The sequence below is a fragment of the Amblyomma americanum genome, chromosome 11 (assembly GCF_052857255.1).
Source record: "Amblyomma americanum isolate KBUSLIRL-KWMA chromosome 11, ASM5285725v1, whole genome shotgun sequence".
Lineage (NCBI taxonomy): Eukaryota > Metazoa > Arthropoda > Arachnida > Ixodida > Ixodidae > Amblyomma > Amblyomma americanum.
In genome coordinates, this window is record NC_135507.1 from 91743732 (window position 1) to 91759194 (window position 15463).

The window sequence follows — 15463 nt, forward strand, 5'->3', positions numbered from 1 at the left end:
GGGGCGCGTCAGCAGTCCACTTTGGGAGAGATTTGAACGCTCCCTCACGGCAAGTTTACTCGATACGAATGGCAAGAAAATAAAACTGCAGTGCACTTAGTCGGCTAAAAACCGCCACTACGAGAAAGAGGCGGTTGTCTGATTTGAAGAAGAAACTAACAGTGAAAGAAGTAGGGAAATAAGATCTTAATAAGGCTGAATACGCCCAACTCAACAGGAAAAAACGAGTTTTCTCCTCATTCAAGCTCCATTCCGAACGCCACGCAACTGTAGTGCAATTTTTATGTAGCGCATGCATCGTTTTGTCAGGCTCAATGCACATGGACCAAGTTTATATCTGCAAAATGTGTAAAAATTGGACCCGATGAAACACGAGAAGCATCGAGGACCCAGCCGTCGTCTGACGCTTCAGAGGCGAAATTTTTCAGTACCTGCAGGCCGCACTGCTTGTAACGTGATGATAAAGAACTGCGGAGAACCGAACATCTTCTCATTTCTATGCTAATGTCACCGGAAATAGTGGCTTGTACCTTATTATCTTAACCGAAATACCTTTGACATATCTATGTGCCGTTTATACATCTAAATGAACACAGAAACGAGTCTATGAAATACCTTTATATAACAAAATACTTTTCATATATATATATATATACATATATATATATATATATATATATATATATATAGAGAGAGAGAGAGAGCTTTGCCCCAGCCCTCCACGAAATCAAATTGAATAAGAATCTTACCTACGCGTTTTTCAGCAAGGCAGAAATAGGCGACATCATCAAAATGGACCTGCATCATTATACAACTTTGAGGAAGGAAAAAGCACGAGCATATCTGCTTTGAACCGTACGCAAGCAAAGGGGCTCAAGGATAATGCATATACTAAAGGTGAAATTGGAAAGTATTGTCGGACAGACGATTTCATTAAAGTTGGCTGGCATAAGTTCTCCCTTTGTTATCAAACTTGCAGAGGAGTCTGCAGAATACTTATACTTCCCACCAATGTATCAATAATGTTAGCATGCCGCGAACAGTGAACGTGACAGTCTAGTTGACGCAGTTATGGACGCTACCGCTCATGCACTTGTAGTAGACCCTGCCTTCTAGCAGACTCTGCAGAATTCCTGTACCCCTGATCAAGCTTGGCACGAACTATGACTTTGACGTACTTGTTGATACAGATGGCGATAGTAAGGTCTTTTTTGTGACCACATTTGCAGGGCACTCTGCAGAATTCTTCTAACATGCAGCTGCACATTAATAATGCTAGCTTTCGACGAACAATGATTGTGACGTTGTTGTGAACGCATTGGCTTATCGTAAGCTCTTGTTTTGTCACAAGGTTTTCAGAAGACTGCAGAGTTCTTGCACCCCGCAGCACTACATCAAGGATGGTTGCTTGCCGCGAGCAATGATCGTGACGTTCTTCTTGTTTCTGTTGCTGATTGTAAGTTCTTCTTTTGGGGCCAGTGTTGCAGAGGACTGTGCAGAATTCTTGTACACCGCAACACATCAATAATCTTGACATGCCGCTAACAGTGATAGTGACGCTGTTCTGGTCTTCAGTTGTTATTTTACTTGAACGAAAACAGCTGAGGACCAGAGACAAGAAAGAGGACGGAACCGGTGCTTCTTATTTCGTTTACGTGTTCCTGCGCTGTTTTCGTTCAAGAATGCGCCAAGTCGCTCAACTCGCCGTTTTACTGGACTCCTTCTTTTAGGTTCAGCCTTGTAGGGGACTCTGCAAAATTCTTGTGCCCCTGAGTGATACGGTATCAGTGATGTTAGCATCTCACGAACAATGGTCGTGAAATTCGTGTTAACGCAGCCGTTTGCATGGGGTGGCTTGAATACTGAGACCGGGAATTATAACGAGAAACAAGGCAGATCATTGACTTTCCACTTTAATTCAGGTAGGCGCGACCAAACGAAATGAAAATCATCGGTCTAATCCCTGCTATGCCTAGATTATTCCACTGCACGAATTCATGCTTGCTGACATATCTTCAGTGGCTGTAAACAACGTACAGTTTTTGAGGAATCTTTAAATCACTAAATATTGGATTTTCAGCCACCTCGCATTTCTTGTTCAAAAAGTTGTGTGTACCGTGCGGCGGCTGTAATCCTTGGCGCCTGGGCGCATGCGATAGAAACTCTCCTAGACTAGAAACCGTTTGCCTTCGCAATGTCGTTATTGTAGGCAGTGATAAAAAAAAAAAACGTTCGCAGTTTTTACTGCTTCACTTGACAATGAAGTAATACAAGTAGTACTTCCATCGACACACGAGAATTTTTGAAACTCCTCTGAGCCTCACTAGGGCACCTGTGGAGGTCCTGTAGCCTTGGTTGGCGGAACCGTGACGGACAATGGGAGATGAAAATGTAGTTGTTAAATGCATTCCTGCATTAATACACATCAGTAAGTGATGACGCCAACCTATGCAAATGAGAGAAGTAGAACATAACAAGCACAGGGAATAAGCACGCATAAGAAAAATCCAATATGCGACATCACGGAACGCGAAACAGCAGTTAAAGAACGACAAAATAGTATTTCAGGATGACAACTCAAGCCGCACCACAAAGACGAGGTGCATACAAGAAACATGCTGAGTGGGAAAAAGCAAATACATAGAAATGAAAGCCTAGGCCACGTTGATGAACAAAAATCCAACAGGAAACCGTGGAGGGGACTTGTAAAATGCAGGTGGTGAGTTGCGAGAGCATGGTTTCCCGTGTATCCTCAGGGGTATCGCCGCTGAATGACGTTGGTCAGCATTGCTCCGCCACTCATCCAAGCAAGAACACTTAACCCGGGCATAGCTGAGCCGTGTCCTGGGAAAAGGAGATCCAAGTAGAGAGGATGTAAGGCCGTTGAAATTGCTTGCCGCCGTCCTTTGTGACTGTGCCAGGGCAGCCAAGGCGCGAAACTATGGCGATACGAGGGCCTGTGCAACACTTTCCGCGATAATGTCCGGAATGGGCACAGCTTCCGGCCAGTGAGTCAAGCGATCAATTATTGCTGAAGATCTACCGGGAGTGATGGGACGCCAGAAGTGGCCCAACCAGGTCGAGATGTACAGGTGTATGGGCGAAGCGATAGCTAGGTAGCAGAAAATGCTTTGCGGGAGACTTCGAATGGTGGATCACTTTGGCGGACTGGCAAGCGAGGCACGAGCTATTCCGCTGGATAACAACGGTTTTAATGCTCGGCCAGACGCTCCGCTGAGTGACCAGGTGCTACGTATCTCGGACGCTGGGATGACAGATGTCGTGAAGGGTGTGGTAAATAGCACAATGAAAAGCGTCCCGATTTAAAAGGTGTACAGGCATTTACGTGTCGTACCATAGTGATCCGTGCAGCGCTGTGTGAGGCACCATCTGCGGACCGAGGGAAAGGGATGGTTACGCAGCAATGCTTCCGGCTCAGGGTCTTCAAACTGCGCGCGCTAGACACATTCAATCTACGGCAGATGGATGAATGCCGATGGTGGCTAAATTTCGTTATATGTGTACATGCAAACACATATTCACTTCAGCTTGTGCCGTTGAAAAGATATCAACAGCTGATACATATTTGACCAAATGCGCGTATTACAAGTGCACGTTGTCACTGGCGATATGACAGTTTTCTACGAATAATAATATATATGATGGAACTCTCCCCTAGCCGATTGCCCTCACTGGTCTGACTGTCGACGAACCTATCAATTCTGCAGTGAATGCATGAGACCGCACATTAAATCTAGGATTTGCTTAACGCCAAAGTGGCACATCCTTGCAAGCGAGCGCCAGATTCCTTCCAGCACACCTCTCTGCTTACCCGGCGCTGTGTATGTCTACCTAGTTCACAGGCATTCGCCCTTCACGAACCTTATTCGGTATACAAGCACTTGTGTTGCGGTTTCCATTTCGGCCAATCGCCGTTCCCCCGCAGTCCACACGAAGGAAGTACGGGGTTTTTGTTTCAATTGCATAAATTTGGAGTCCAGCGAGCGGTCGTGTATGCGTACGATCGCTCAGCTGGCCCTTGTGGCCGTAACGCGCTTGGTCCAAGATTTTTGTGCGGCCAAAAAACTGAGTTATATATTACTTAATTAGACGCGAAGACTTTAGCGAGCCTGAAATGCGCTATGATCCCTTACAAAAAAATTATGGAGTTTCTGCAGAATCTTTATTGCTCATTCGCATCACACAAAACATAATTTCTGTGGTGTTCATGTTGATGTTTGTGTGGAGGCCTTGTCGAAATCTTCCAGAAAATTTGCCGCCGATTGTCTGATGTGCACGTGATGACTTATTGTCTGAAGGGGAATATGATGCATCCTCTGAGGAGTTTCTGGTGAAGACTTGTGATGATTTTTTGTGGAATGTTTCCAGAAAATTTGCCGCCGATTGTCTGATGTGCACGTGCCGACTAATTGTCTGATGAGGATATGATGCATCCTCTGAGGAGTTTCTGGTGAAGACTTGTGATGATGTTTTGTAGAATGTTTCCAGAAAATTTGCTGCCGATTGTCTGATGTGCACGTGCTGAATAAACGTCTGATGAGGATATGATGAATCCATTTGAGGGATTTTTGTTAACGATGTTTTGTGGAAAGTCTGCAGGTAATTTGAAGCCGATTTTGTGATGTGGATGTGATGTCTGATCTTGTGATGTGGATGTGAGGCCCGATTTTTTGATGCAGATGTGGTGTCTGATTTTGTGATGTGAATGTGATGTCTGATTTTGTGATGTGGATGTGATGTCCGATTTTATGATGTGGATGTGATGTCAGATTTTGTGATGTGGATGTAATGCCTGATTTTGTGATGTGGATGTGAGGTCCTATTTCCTGATGTGGTTGAGATGTCTGATTTCCTGAGGTGTATGTGATGTCCGATTTCCTGATGTGGATGTGAGGTCCGATTTCCTGATGTGGATGCGAGGTCCGGTTTCCTGATGTGGATGTGATGTCCAATTTTGTGATGTGAATGTGATGTCCGATTTTGTGATGTGGATGTGATGTCCGATTTTGTGATGTGATTTTCTGATGTGGTTGTGGTGTCCGGTTTCCTGATGCGGATGTGATGTCCGATTTCTTGATGTGGTTGTGATGTCTGATTTCCTGATATGGATTCACATCCGATTTTGTCCGATTTCTTGATGTGGATGTGATGTCCGATTTTTAGATTTGGATGTGATTTCCGATTTTGTGATGTGGATTTGAGGTCACATTTCCTAGTGTGGATGTAAGCTTCGATTTTGTGGCGTGGATGTGATATCTTATTTTGCGATGTGGATGTGATGTAAAATTTTGCGATGTGGATGTGATATAAGCGCATAACGGTAGTACTCGTGCGGATCTGTATCTTTAATCAACAGTAAAGTACTCCGTGAATGCATCCATATGATCACCACAAAATAGATTAATGCCGCAGAGTACATTGATCAGGTATGAGTTTTGAGAATTTATTTTAAAACGGTAACAAATATCGTTACAAACTGTCCACGATGTCATTTGATTTCTCGGGAGACCATGGAGGAAAGGCTGTATCTAAACGGTTGTCCCGACACTCCAGGAAACTTGGAGCATGTGTACCCTGAAAAAATAAAAGCAAAACCAAGTGTAGAGCAGTTGTAGCATTGCACAAGCTCTGAATTCAGTTTCAAGGAATCAGGTCCTTGCTTTTGGCTCGGATTGTGGTTCAAGACCACAAGCAACATCTATGCAAAGAGGTAATCATGAAAAAGAGTGGAAGAAGCAAAATGTTCATTTTACTGCCTTTACCATTTCACCCATTTAAGAGGAGCACAAAGGAACATAGAAACCTAACTGGTTAATGAGTGGAAGAACCAAATGTGCATTTCACATGCCATTACCACCTAATCCATTTACCACAAGTAAACATACAAACCTAACTGAATATTACGAAGACAATACGAAGACACAATTGTCTTCGTATTGCATGCGCCACAGCCGAGAGTTTTAAAGTTCCGATTATCACGAACTTTTCCAAAATGCAGCACGATACCCTGCAGGTTATAACATTTCGTGTGCTTTCTTTTAGCCACTTAATCTCTGACAAACAAGAGGAAAAATGGAGAACCTAATGTATGCAAAAAAATTTTACAATGTATCAATTACTTACATTCTTTAAATTTACTTGAGATGACAGTAAAATGCCCCAGTACACATTTTCGTCAGTGAAGTGTAAACTCTGAGCTTGCCTTAAGACTGCTCAACAATGCTCCAACCGCAGAGGCCACTATGCTGAACGTTTTGTGGTAGTTGGTGCAGACTATTATTCATTCTTTCTATCTTCGCTGCCTCCAGGCGCAATAGTAATTTAAACTTAGCAATCCGGTGTTCTCACTAGCCGCAGATAGCCGGAAGAAATAACGGTTGAACTACTTTTAAGCTGCAGTCGACCACTGGCAAAAAGATGGGTCAATCTTCCGGCAACGGTGAAAACGAGCTTTGCCGGCAGAATCATTGCCACAAAAAACTGCAGGAAAGCTGTTTTTGTGGCATCCTGAGTAGACAATGAGAAGGCGAATTTCTGCCCGGAATTTCAGCTGGCCGCCAGCAGAACATTCTATCTTTCCTTAACGCATGCTATAGAAGAGTTACAAATATTTCATTTGTCTGTATTACATGTTAGCTCGAACTTTTGCTCACCTTTACATCATCTGTTAACCTCATCCGCCCACCTAATTTTCTGCCGCCCCGTGCTACGCTTTTCTTCCTTAGGAATCAAAGAATTTAGCAGGGGTCAAGTGGATGCAGCTAGCATAGAACCGGGTTAATTGGAGGAATATGCGAGAGGCTTTCGCCGTGGAGTGGGTATAGTCCGGCTGATGACGATGATATTCCTTATCCGAGCGGTCACTCTGCTGTCGGTGTCGATTGTTAACCTCCACTCATCGCGATTTACTAGCTCCAGCCGTCAGGCAGTAGCAATGTTTTGTTCATCGTATGTCCACATTGCTTACCATTCCTGAAAAATAAAATGCTTGTCTACTTCCTTCAACATTGAATTTATGTTCTTTCTCAGGCAAGCACCATGCTTTGTTCGCCATATATTATAGCGTTAAAGGTTACCGAAGCAAAATAGGTGAAGAGAATGTTGGGGATAACGAAAACCACACTTACTTTTTGTCTCTTGGTTGGTGGCTGCGTTCCGCTCTCAGTCTCGGTCTCGGGAGTGTTCGGGACGGCGCCTACTTCTGCTTCCAGAGCAAGCCGCGTTCTTTGCCGCTCCATTGCGCGCTCCGTGCCTGCATTTCATGCGACGCACTCAATTATGACAGAGTCAATCACAAATGTGACCAAAAAGTAAATGATGACACTTACTGAAACCCGAAAGGGTTACCGACGCTGGTGGCTGGCTGGCTTCCCATTCAACCGTCACCATATTGCCCCGCAGTTCTTCTATGGCGCTTTCTTTTGCTACAAGCTGCATACCAACGTCAGCGTCTAAGGCGCGGATCGCGTACACATCCCATTTTTCTTTTGCTGTGCGATGTCAGTGCGCGTTAAAGATCCCCAGGTGGTCGAAATTATTCCGGAGCCCTCCACTACGGCACCTCTCCCTTTCTTCTTTAAATCCCTCCTTTATTCCTTCCCTTACGGCACAGTTCAGGTGTCCAACGATATATAGGACAGATACTGCGCCATTTCCTTTCGCTAAAAAAACCAATTATAATTATATATTTTACAAACACGTGCGCTATTTTGGAACGGGGGTGGCTGGACTCCAACTGAACTGTTGTCACTCTAGCAAACGAAGCATGGCTGGAAGAAAGGCGACGGAGTCACAATCACATGACGGGGGTGGCGTAGCGTGTCTAAGTGCGGGAGTGGGGAGGGGTTGATGCGCAGTCACATGACAAGAACTGCGGAGTACGAACTACTCTACCGGTTCTGGGAGCTCAGAGCGCCCTTTTTCTTTTTTTTTTCTTTTAGAAAGGGGGTGGAAGGCGAGCGAGCTTTCTCCTCTCAAGGCTAGAAGCGAGAGGGGAGCTGTGTACACTTTCATGCTATCTGTTCCGGCTCCCGCTTTCCATTCACAACGACGTTCTCCAGACTCCCCACCAAACTAAGAAAACCGTAGCGTCACCGAACCGAAGCTTCTCGCATTGGTTTCCGAGACGTCCATGGGACCCGCCTGATTCTTCAGCGGGTCCGCGTCCACGGCCTATGCAGTACAACCTAACACGCGTACTGCCTGTGTGCATGCCGAGAGGAGCCTGCACCTAGAATGCTTGCAGCGATAGCAAGAAAAGCAACCCAGCTGAAGAAGCGCAGAAGGATATGCGGATATGCTTCAAAGTGGAAGAAAAAGGAGGGGAGAGGTAGGAGGGTGGCTGTGAGCACGCAGGAGAGGACTTGGTCGGTCTGGCAATGATGGAAAGAAAGTATCAAAAAAGACAGATATAAGGGAAAAGGAAGATGTGTTGCTAGGTTTTATGGCACATAATGAAATATTAAAAAAGAAACAAAAGACGGAATAAACGCACATTGTAAGAGGTGCACGGCGAGGTCCGGGAACGAGATACAAGAACAGACATGCAATTAAAGTTAGCGACTACAGTATTTCCCGATCAGTTTAATCCAGACGCCAAGATATTTAATCCTAGTGCCGCTGAGTTATTATTAATAATAATAATAATAATAATAATAATAATAATAATAATAATAATAATAATAATAATAATAATAATAATAATAATAATAATAATAATAATAATAATAATAATGTGTTTTTCTTTTGTTGCACCGAACTGAGCAGCCGCTAAAAATCTGCTTCCAAGAGCAGCTTGACAGGGCAGCTGCCCTGATATTTGACAGCAGACAATAAGCCACGCTTACATAAATGAATAACTATTGAACATTAGTGGTTTATTTAAATGAATAAATAAAAAGTCAAAAAAACGAATGTTGCCGGCCACGGCAATTGCTATCTAATATCTTAACCACCGCAGCTGCAGCCGGCGGAGGTTGAACAGAATTGTAAAGGGGGGTACAAAAACACACCAAGGTAAGTCAGGGAAAATACTTAACAGTAACACGCAGGAACACGTCACAAGCGGGAATAGTGTTTCGCCAGGAATATATCCTCACATAAACATTTCACGGATTAATTTAAAGAGGGGAAGTGCGAAATTTTAGCTGCTATTGATTGAGTATTGATTTTATAAGTTAGGAAGCCTGAAGCGAAACATCTGCCCGCCACTGTTTGTCGCGGACCCCGTAACGTGCCAACACTCTGAGTTGTGGGTGTCGTATGTTTTTATGTAGTCTTGCAGCGCCGCTATGAGTGGTAATGTGTTCTTTTTAGTGATGCCTTGCTTTTATATTCGCAAAAGCCTGTACTTACAAAAAAGTGTCATTTTAATCATTTTAGCTGCTTAAACATTGATCCTGTATGGCTTACATATTAGTCCTGCATGCGCGAGCTATGATGTTTTATACATATAATCTGGTAGCTCTTTTTTGAAGCATTACTTTGTGCTGTCTTCTGCTGTTCTTGTTGCCCCTACTAATGAGCAATAGTTAAGAGATGAAAAGAGTGAATTATAATAGAAAATGTTAATGGAAAGCGGAAATACTGAACAGTCTCGGCGTAAGCAACCAATTGTCCGTGCTACTTTGTGTCGACTAAGTATTCTATGTGAATTTCCATCTGAGTTCCGCAGAGGATGCAGCTCCAGTGCTTTATTTCTGGTAGTGGAAGACAACGGCCTTTGCTTTAATGACATTAAGTTTGTGCTGTTTTGCAAGCCCAATGGTCAGTTTCGGCCAAAGTTGTGTTAGCAGTCTTAATGGCCCTATGCCTGAATGACCAGAAAAAAAACGGTCTGCTGTCGTCAGCAGAAATAATGTATTTCGCAGCTGGGTATATGCGGTACAATATCAATGATGTAGAGAATGAAAAGAAGGGGTCCTAAAAGACTGCCTTGTGGAACTCCCGAGATGACAGGCTTGACTACGGAGGAGAGACCATTCATTTCTACATACTGCGCCCTATTGGCTGTTTAAGAACATGTTAAAGAGTGGGCTGTGCCACGTATACCATACCTGTCTTGTTTATTGAATAACGTTTTGTAACTGATGTTGTCGAAGGCTTTCGAAAAATCCATGAATATGCCTATAAAGATTTTTTTTTCAAAATTATCCAGTATATGTACTCTTTTTGAGTGAAAAGGCCCAGTAGACAAAGATTCGTAAAACCGAATTGAGCGGAATTTAAAATATTTTGATTAAAGAATTACATGCAGGCACGCGTGAGAAGTGCCTTTTACAAACTCTTTTGAGAAGTTAGGTAGGATATATATTGGGCGATAATAAGGTCTTTTTATCGCTTTTTTTTAATAGTGCCAACCTCTCAGACTGTTCGTTGTGTTTGAATATGCCTTGATAAACATGAGTTGCAAATCTGCCAGGCAGTTCGATATATCGAGAATAACAAATTTTACTGGCTTTACCTGAACACCTGTACCTCCCTCAGATTTGCTATTGTTAAGACCGTTGCATGCGCCAAAACCTAGCCATCTGAAATTAGATTAAAAATTATGATTGGAGTTCCCGTGTGAATAATTCTTCAGTAGTACCCCTTCCCAAGATATTGATGTCAGGGCAATAGAAGAAAAAAATTGTTGAAAACTTTATTTCCCTCAACTTCTACGCCACCGAAAGTTTGGTAATTGGTGGTGGTATATATTTCCTAGATTAGTTTACAATTTCTTACATGAGACCTGTGGCAGTTGTTTATGCTTGCTGACCTTGCGATAGCAAGGACGAGTATAAGTACAAGAGCTGCACAGTGTATTAGAAATTTAGGAACTTCAGAATGAGCTATTTGATGCCTGGGAGGACCAACAAAACTGCCAAAAAGTAGTACTGTTGGCATCACTTTATCCTGATTCGCAGATATTCGCAAGGCACCAAGTCCTACGGCGCCGATCGTTATAGCACGACGAAACGATATGCCACTGAGTGACCACGCACTCCAGAACGTTGCAGACCTGGTTTCCCGTTTGCCTTTTTTGTTTGTTGCTGCTATATGAGTGCTATGTTAGCGGATTTACTTGAAGCTAACATTGAGCATATGTTATTGGAGCTCCATTCATTGTCTCCTGCTTGCGCCGCCAGGTTCCGCGTTGATTGGTGGATTCCTGAATGGTGCACAGTATGTGAAAGCTCTAACAACAAAGAAAAAACGTGTGATTAAAAAACATCCTGCGCAGTGTCTTTCCGTGCTACGGGGGAATGAAATAGCATCCTGTCAGATACGATAACGTTTGCAATGCACAGGAGCGTCGTTGATAATTGTTATTATTATTTTGCCTCGAATATAAGGAAGATGAGACAATTATTATTTAGTGCAGGAATTATTAAGCATGAAAACATGAAAGGTATTGATAAAAGCAGCCATCATATTGGCAGCCGTTTGCCTTAGAGAAGTCTGTCAATACGCCTGCCAGTATGGCGCACAATATTTTCTTGTGCGTGAAATCTGCGTCTGCGGCAAAGACGTCCTCCATCCTAGCAGGGTGGCTCACAGAGAGATCTGGTTGGGCAGGTCGCATGCGCGCCGTCGACTCCACCGTTCACAACAAGTCCTCGGATATCTGTGGAGCTGCTGGCGGGAGAGTACAATCATTGCATGCCTTTCCTAACTGGGAACCCTTGGCATCTGTAATACACAATAGAAGATGCAGAAATAGATTTTCGCTGACGTCAAACCGCGCGGCGTCCTCATGTTACTCTTAAGCTGTTGACTGGAGCCCCACTATAAGCCCGCGAACACTCGCATTTCTAGTGAGCACAAGTGTAAAGGTCCAAGACACTGCGCTCAGGTCTTTGTCATACTTCATTCTTTTTTTGAGCTTTCACATACGCTGCCTTATAGCACTGAACGCATTGAACCACCGCCCGCATGATGAGCATTTGTATTAAAGGCAAGATGACTCGGCGATTAGCACTGAGGCCGGGCAGGCTGGCACTCTGGCCATCGAAACGGCTCAACAAACACCAAGGGAGCCGCGACAAACAGACCAACAGTAGGCGCTTAGTTCCTACCGCGATATTTGCAGAGTGTCGGCGGAATAAAAGTTCGTCGAGCGAAGGCCAGACACGTGTGAGTGGGTCACGCATTCTTGAACTACGTCTGCTTATAGTAAATGCGGGCAATGATTGGTAGGTGGGGCTGATTGTACCACCGGCAATGTACTCCCGTGTGATGTTTCACTTAAGCCGGTAGAACACACTTGGATTCAGGTATGTTCCTCTGAGCTGTCATACTAATGTGTAGCAGTAAGTTAAGGTCCCTAGATCTGCGCCTTGCTGACCAATATGGCGGAAAGTCTCCTGTATGCGAGCAAAATTTGTTGTATATCAGTTATGCATGAGCCTAAATCTGCAGCCCCTGACGATATAACTATACAGACGTAATGAACACCGAGCGCTGCATCCTTATTTGGATTTTTGGATGCGTCACACTCGATGTTCATAAGTACTTGTCGTCTACATAATAGGGTGGTTATACTGTGCACGGTATTTCTTTTTAAGAATTTGATTAACACGCGAATAAACTCTGTAGCGCTGAGCGCTGTTGACCACAGGTTGTTCTACCGTGTCATTCTGTCACCTCCAAAATTGGCCACATTAACTGGCCGAATCCCCAGGTAACTTACAAGCGTCGAATGCAGATGTCCGCCAGTTTCACATTCTTATAGGCCATCAATGCTGCGTCGCAGTGGACATTGTCAAATGCGCCTTTGATATCCAGGCTGTAGGTCTCCTCTTGTCATCTCCTTTGCGCTCTTCCGTCTGCATCGTAGCTTACATAACACTTTCGGAAACTACTATATATAGGATAGTGGAACGCAAAATATCTTCAGGAACAGCGTTTCAGCCGCATTGGTTATAATATTAAAACCATGACTAATTTGCTTCCAAATAACTTGCATATTGGCAGGGTGCATCCTTCGTCTTTGCGCGGTTCTTGAGCGCGTCTCCTCTCGAGGCGCGGAAGCTGATGTAAACGGTTGAGCTGCTGACGTTCAGCCAATCGCCACACCAAGCTCGGTGGTTCTGTGTCCTTTCTGGTCCACTGGTCCTCCCTGGTTCCGTGACATCTGATACAGGTGTTGGGTAACGCACCCCATGCTCCGGGCCCCACCATCAAGCCGACACTCGAGCACGCTGAAATCTCCTACCATCATATTACACCTACCCACGTTGAGAAAGGCTAATGCCACACGACGGCAGTGTCGTTTTTAAACAACAAATACCACTTCGCAGTTAGCGTGAGCACTATGGAAAGATACAATTTATGAAAACACCGGTTAACAGCTGCTGTATTACTCCGCTATATAATTGCAACAGCATACAAAAATCGGTATAGGTATGAAATTTGGGGAGCCTATATATTTTTGCTTCAGATCAGCTTCTTGCCACGGTAGCAACAAAAGTTTCAGAAACGGACTACTTTTTTGTCGTGAACGAATTCTGCGCTGTGGTCCTGCATGTGGGCGAAGCTCCACCGCAGACTTAAGTTGTATCCGTCTATAGTGTCCTTTATTCATTTATGCATTCTGGCACTTCCCAAAAGTCACATCGTTCAGACTGAATGGCTCTGTGTTCCCTCCCTGGTGAAAAGTAGGAGAGGTCTATGATGTGCTCAACATGCTCTTTGAAGTTAAAAGGGTGTGTCATTTTTGTGTGGTTTATAATAAAAATATTTCATGCATAGTGTCTATATGGGAATGCTTACTGATGGAAAAGCAGCCAAATTCCTTCTCAGTGCAAGCTCATTATAAAGATGCCCTTAAGGCATGCCGCGCAGCTCCAATTACGGTGAAAAACTATTTGCGTACATAGCTGCAAAAAGCTTTGTAAATGATCTTGTCTGTGTTTGTAATTGTGAAGTTTTGCATTTTATGTAAGCTCCGCTGTAGACAAATCCACAACACCTGCTTTTGTGTTACGCCACACAGCTCCCATATAATTTTTTTCCATGATCATACCATTTGAGTATTCTGCACAGCTCGAATATTGCCACACATGGTGGTGTTGCCTTTTTAGGCTCAAGGACGCGCTAACTAAAACAGGGAGAGTGTAAGAAGCAATATCAACAGATGCATGTCAGATGCAGGCGCATGATTGTAAACAGTATGCCCGTATCATGGGCACACTTAAACGTAGGTGCCTTATTCCGACAGCGTGCAAGTTTAATTAAACGAATACATGTCAGCCTTCTCGGATAGCACCCTTCAGAGCATGTGTGGCTTGTTATTCAGTACACAGGAGGCTGCGACAGCAAGTGCGCTTGGTAAGAGTTTTAAAACTGCTCGGCCGAAAAGAATAGCTACATGTGTCTAAACTTTTATCCAACAACACAAAAATGGGACATTACACGAGTGACAGATAATAGCGCTGTTTATCCAAAGAGTGCTTTTGCACATATTCCAAAATTTCAAACACTGAACACAAAACAACTTTTAGAAATTTTTTCTTGCATTAAATGTAGCTTTGCACTTAATCAAGCGCTATGAAACGATCGAAAAACTGATGCGTGCATTGGAATTATTGTACATGGGCCTTGTATAGCTTCTTGTAGGTCAATACGCTGCCATATCATGGCAGCTTAGGATATATCTCTACATATCCTGGCGCAATGGTAGTGGGTTTCTATTAAGCTGGCATGGGGCGTCTTTTATTGAACCTCCATATATCGCTTCTTCGCTGCATCGCCAGGTGCCGCACAGATTGGTTAATCAGTAGATAGTGGGCAATATGTATAAGTTCTCACAAAAAAGGAAAATGAAGGAAGAAAACACCTGCGCAATGTGTTTGCACATTGCAGTGCTACTCATGGGGAGTGAATGAGACAACATCCTGACAGACACAATCGCTGTTGCATAGCATAGGAGCGTTGTTCTTAAATTATTGCTTTTAATATTTTGCCTCTACATGTGGGAAGTTCCAGATAAAATTATTAGTGCAGGCAGGAATTATTAACCATGAAAAGAGAGAAAGGTATTGCTACGAGCAGACATCATATTGGCAGTCATTTGCTTTAGCGAAGTCTGGCAATATATATACCAGCACGACGAACAATAGCTGCTTGTGCGTAAAATCTCAGTCGGCGGCAATGAAGGCCTCCATTCTTGCTCGGCGGCTATGAGAGAGATGTGGTTGGGCAGGTCGCATGCCCGCCGTCGACTCCTGTGTTCAGTGATAGCTGCACACATCAAGTACTCGGATATCCTGTGGAGCTTCTGGAGAGTGCAATCATTCCAAGCCTTTCTTTATACGGAACCCATCTCATCTTTAATTCACAATGAAAGGTGCAGCAATAGCTTTTCGCCGATGTCAAGCCGCATGGCGTTCTCACGTCACTGTTAAGCCTTGTGCTGAAGCGCCTCTACTTGCCGACGAAGATTCGCGTTCCTCGCGAA

The 15463-nt window shown here is 43.9% G+C and overlaps 1 long non-coding RNA gene across 1 annotated transcript; it reads right to left on the minus strand.

Annotated features, from left to right (window-relative positions):
* Window positions 1-5435: 5435 nt before the first annotated feature.
* On the minus strand, window positions 5436-7268 carry LOC144110810 (uncharacterized). The gene is made up of 2 exons (XR_013309926.1): window positions 7149-7268; window positions 5436-5595 (listed from the first exon to the last, which is right to left on the minus strand). It is a non-coding gene; the product is annotated as an uncharacterized LOC144110810 (long non-coding RNA).
* Between the last annotated feature and the right edge of the window lie 8195 nt (window positions 7269-15463).